The sequence below is a fragment of the Lolium rigidum genome, chromosome 1 (genome assembly GCF_022539505.1).
Source record: "Lolium rigidum isolate FL_2022 chromosome 1, APGP_CSIRO_Lrig_0.1, whole genome shotgun sequence".
Classification (NCBI taxonomy): domain Eukaryota; kingdom Viridiplantae; phylum Streptophyta; class Magnoliopsida; order Poales; family Poaceae; genus Lolium; species Lolium rigidum.
In genome coordinates this window covers 348252242-348257891 of record NC_061508.1, presented here as the reverse complement: position 1 = coordinate 348257891, position 5650 = coordinate 348252242, and the positions used below count along the sequence as shown (strand labels likewise).

Sequence of the window (5650 nt, the reverse complement as noted above, 5' to 3'; positions counted from 1 at the left end):
GGGTTGGGGTCTCCGAGTGACAGGAAATCAGGAACACTTCACGGTTTGCCACAACTAGACATGCTAATTACCAAAAAATGTGACCGAACTGAAGACGCATTTTGTTGTTATCTTGGAGAGCTCTTCCTACTCTTGGCATTCTTCTTGCTGAGAAGATTCTGCTTCCCAGCGCACGGCCGAACGATCTATCTCGTTCCTGTCACAATGAACCGCTACGTCGATGCCTTTGTACACACACGCGCACACACGCCAGAGCAGAAATTAAGGAACGCCCAAAGAAACGGAGGGATCTTTTAAGAACAAACGTCTGATAACATACAATTATTTATGATGTCCGAAAGGCAAAGCATCAAAATTAAAAGGGAAATGTAAAATAGAAGTCCACGACCCTGCTTCTAACTAGCCTACTACAATTCGGCGTCTTCTTTTTTTTTGCACGATTCCACGGATACAATGTGCAACAACAGACCAGCATCTGGCCTCCACACAATGAAGGAACTTCTCCCCCGAAGGCCGGACGAACAAACGAGCTAACGTTTTCCACCAAAGCTAGAGAACATCATCATTGAAATCCTGCATCGGGAAAGAAAGCTTGTCTTAGATACACCTCATCTGCTCGGGATATACATATGCAGAGCATGACATAGCTAGCTAGAGATGATTTCTTTTTTTTGCGGGTAAAAGTGATCTTTATTACTCAATAGGACTTACAATCAGGTCCGCCTCGAGGAACTGCCGAAGACATTCAGGCCCCGGGCTCACCCATGTAACCGTTCTACTATATATGTTGCCTTGCAAAATTTGCGAGACAGTCGCTAGCCCTATTTTGTATATGATCCACTTTTACAACAGAAATAGTACGAGATGATTTCAATTCACCATAAAAACATTTGTAGTAAGATAAGCAGTAATTGTGCAATGAAAGAATGAGAAAATGTTCTTACCTGATTAGGCATGCTGGCCAAAATATCATCTAGGAAGCAGGAATTGGTGTAGGTTGGCTGCTGATAATCATCAGGAGCTTTCTGACCAACCAGGCCTTCTTGCATAGGGAGAGTGCCAGATGCATGCCCGCCATTAAGCATCTGTGTTGGCTCGACAGAACGATCCTGAATGCCAGGAAATGCACCATTAACCATCTGAGTCGGCCGCGCGACAAAACTGCCCGTCTGAAGGTTAGGCAATTGAGAGCTGGTGCTTCCACCGTTAATCATCTGAGTCATTGGTGAAAAGTTGTCAATAGTCTTCTCAGCTGGGCATGTCTTGCTTGCTATGTTGAATAATGCCCTCATCTCCTCATTGAAGCCAACCACTGGTGTGGTCTTGTTGATGATACCTTCAATCTGATTCTGCTGCTCATTCTGAAAAATGGGCATCTGGCCGGGTGAGGCGCCAAAGCTTGGCAGCTGGTTCATGTGGGGGATGTTCACTTTTGATGGGATGAGAGGTGCTCCATCCACAGGAGCAGGATAACTTGATGACGCCACATTGTTCCAGGGATAGCTAGAGTTTCCAACATGGTAAGGAAGCTGGGTATAGAGATGCGCGCCAACCGCAGAAGGTGGGTTCATCAGTTCCGGCGGCTGCACCCGAAACTTGTTTACAGGCTCTAACATCCCACTGGTTGGCATGTTTGCAAAGGAGCTGCCTACAGGATGGGAGGAAGGCACCACATTGCTTGCCCCCATCAGACTCTCAAGCAGGAAGTTTTCATGTTCTTTGTCAGAATGACTAGATGAAAAGGCATCCAACATTTTGTGATCTGATATTTTCGCAGATGAGTTGACAGGAGGACAAGAAGCGTGGCGCCTTCTGGCCTCAGGCATCGGTGGCACGGCATTCCTCAGCGTTCTGCCACCATTGCCGACAGTACTCATGGCCAAATTGGTAGACTGAAGTGGCACATGATGAGGTTCTAACACTGACGATGGAGCTGCCAACAGATTGTCTGAACCCCGGAAGGCAAGGGCCGACAACGCCTGTCCTCTGTGGTGATTCATGTTCATGCAGGAGGGTGAGTTCCACCTTTCATATGACTGACCATGCTTTCCTGGGCCATCGTTGACCCTTTTTAGGTAGATCCTGTACTTCTGAAATAACAAGATGTGCGAAATATATATATAAGATTCATTCTCATGGAAAAAAATGGAAGACATTTGAAAACAAAGGTGTTGCACAGTTTCAAAAGTGCCAGAGAATGTGGGCACGCAATATATCTTACATTTTCAGTTTAAAATTCATTAAAGAGTTCGAACTTATATACCAAAAATCGCTAGTCTAGAAATAATATGAACACAAGCATTAAATTAAGCATAAAGGTAGAAAGTATACTTGCAGATGGCTCGCGACATTCGCTCTAGTCAGGTATTTGACATTCATCATTTTCAATATCGTCTTTGGATATGCCGCTGCATTTACATAATCAAAACTTTTTGTTACCGAAAAAAATCCAAGAAACATAAAATTTGGTTTGGTGAGTAAGAAATAAAAAAGCTGTGAGCCCTTACTTTCTCCGAGCTGGTCGACGACTTCTAGGAACCTGCGGTGGAGTTCACCAGTCCATGACACCCTTGGCTTCTTTTGGGTGGTCGGTACGCCCATGCACTCTTTGTTCTCATCAGAACTATCCGCATCATTTTTCATCTTCTTTGAGCACCTCTTACACTTTGCATAACCCCTCTCACCCTCAACAATCACTGGTTTCATCTCCATCTGATCAGCATCATCACTATCACTACTGCTATCGTGGTTCATAGCACGGAGGTTTTTCCTTACAACATGCTGCCATATGTTCTTGAGCTTCTTGAGACTCACTGGTTTCACCATATAGTCACACGCACCATGAGCTATCCCCTTGATTATTGTTTCCTTTTCTCCATCCACAGACAACACTGCATGACATATTGTCGGTGACTTAGATTTGGAATGTGAAAAATTAAGAAACGGTAAATTGGACGTTGTTTGTCCTGGTGGTTCTAGATCATAAAAATGTGTTCAATATATTTTCAAATATGACACACGATTTAGGAAGCAAATGTGTTATACATGATGGACAACATTGCATCATGGCAATGGTCGGGTTGATGCTTCAAAGCAAAATAAACGGATGGAAATTTACACACTCAATACAAAAAAAATGAAAATAATCGTTACATAACTAAACTTAAGTCCGTAACACAATGCATAGTAACCATCACAACATTTTCATAACTTTTAATAATTAGTGATGAACCTCAAGATAAAGTACTCTTTTGACATTTCACCATTCTTTCCTAGCCTATTAGGTAACAGCTATCATCCCAGGCAATTATGTAAATCATATTAATTGGTCATCTGAAACTTCAGCTTATGTATGATAAACAGCATGGCACACAGTCTTATTATTACTGTTCAGGCAAATAAATATATGCAGTTGCACTTTCTGTAAAATTGATGGAACTACAAATATATATGATATCCATATATAATAGCTGCACTACTCAATGCATCCACATAAAAATGGTAGTACTACTTTATATGCTATTCTCAGGAGAAAACAGATTTTAAGACCGTCAAACTGATGTCACGAAGAGGTATAAAAACATCTCTTTTATAGCTTATGTAAATGGAATGCTGATTGAAGCAGAGACTTTGAATTATTGACGGACCAATCATGAGTTTAAATGATACCCACCCGTAACAGTTTATTTTGATTTTTGCAGCTTTAATGTATTAGGATATGTTGGTGCTGAAATGTGACCCAATTCGTTAGATTATCTCTAGAGACCAGAATCCAACCTTCCGCACTAGCTAGCCACAACCATTAACGCCATCTCGCCCACCGTTTTTTACCGTGCACCCCTATCTTCTACCACCCCGTCCTCATAAATCGCGGCTAAGCTACTATACCGCCTAACCCATGTGTCGCTCCACCTCCGCTCAGCTTTCCCCAATAGCCATCCGATCTAACAGATGAACGGTTAGATGGGATCCCAGTGATCCGGATCGAAACGAGATCCCACACGCATTAGATCATCTCTACCACAAATAGGGCACGTGTGCACATACATGCATCGTTCCTAGGACCCTTGTAAATTTAGAGGATCCACTCACATACATGCATACTACTAGCTAAAGGAACATCCACTCGATGCATCTGCGCTACACTTGGAGGACATATATAGAAACATTGCTAACCATGAGCTAGCAATGTCAACAAATAAACGTTTTTAATGAGCATATGGGCTAGCAATGTCAACTCAGACAGCAAACAAATACTCGTAAAACGCGAGCTGGAAGAGCTGGATAAAGAGCAAGAGAGTTCAATTATACTGATGACTGGCAGATCCATCTCGAGGCCGATGAGCTCGAGGAGCTGGAAGCCATCCATGTCCGGCATGTGCACGTCGGTGATCACCAGGTCGAACTGATCTTCCCCTCCCTCCCTCAGTATCCTCAGCGCCGTCGCCGCGTCCGTGACCACCGTGGCTGCACCCAACAAATTAAGAGAAGAAAAATCATCCAATGGCCATTGTTGATTCTAATGGATTAGGGCAAAAGGAAGGGTGAGAGGGAGAATGAGGGCGCTCACGTTCGTATTTGCACTCGCGCAGGAGGATCTCGAGGACCCTGAGGCAGACGCGGTTGTCGTCCACGGCCAGCACGCGCATCCCCTCCGGGAACTTGTCCATCTCCAGGGCCCGCCGCTCCTTCCCATGCCTTCCGCCGCTGGCCATGCCTCACAGTAGCAAGCTAGCTTCTTCCCACCAATCGCAACCAGCAAAGCAAACACGGTCAGACACCACCCAAAAACCCAGAGAAATCCCAAGAAAACCACACGTACGAAACCCATATAAACCCCAGCTTACCCACCCCAAGAACAATGGCTTGGTCGTCGCAGGCGGCGCGATACCTAGTACAGGCCAGATCGAAGCTTCGAGAACGGTCGATGGTCTCGAGGACGTGCAGTGGGTTGCAATTTATAAGGCCGGCCGGGAGCGTGGAGAGGAGCAGTGGGACTGCGGTCTGCGGACGTGCGGTCCCAGAGATCGATCCAGGGTGCTCTCCCCGCGTGCGCCAGCCTTCTTAATTGTACTCCTTTATTTCCAAATTCCGCAGTTACTGTTTTCCATTTCTAATCCTACCCTGGCACCAGTGTTCAGGCTGCTGACTTTCCAAGCAAACGGACGGCTCCTGTTGCTTGTCGCAGGTAAAGAGAGGGACGGTGGAGAGGTAGGTGCCATCAATGTGCAGGATCATCACCCATTACTGTGTACAATTAAGGTGGCTGTGTCCTTATTCTTTTTGTTGCCTTCCTCGGCCCTGTGGTAAATACTCTCAACGCGTATGCGTATGCGTACGCGTTCTTGCTGTGCTATCGTGTGGTTGTTGGTGGCTCGACCTTCTTGCACGGTTGGCGCCTGGCCGTTCATCTGAGGGGCCTGCTGCATGCTGCAATTAATTACCAATCTTTCTTGGAAGCATATATATGTTTGACTGTTGCCATCTCAGGGGAGAGGACCTGCACGATGCATGCATACTTGCTACAACATCTGTACATGAAGACATTTCGGTCAAGGGACGCTTAACTATATGCTTGTGCCTAATTAACTTACCTTTTTTGTTTTCTTTTACCTTATTTATGTCTTTATGTTTCTGAGGGCATAAGATA

The 5650-nt window shown here is 45.0% G+C and overlaps 1 long non-coding RNA gene across 1 annotated transcript; it reads right to left on the bottom strand.

Moving 5' to 3' along the window:
• Window positions 1-261: 261 nt before the first annotated feature.
• Window positions 262-807, bottom strand: LOC124684560. Its single transcript, XR_006997064.1, has 2 exons — window positions 712-807; window positions 262-573 (listed from the first exon to the last, which is right to left on the bottom strand). It is a non-coding gene; the product is annotated as an uncharacterized LOC124684560 (long non-coding RNA).
• Between the last annotated feature and the right edge of the window lie 4843 nt (window positions 808-5650).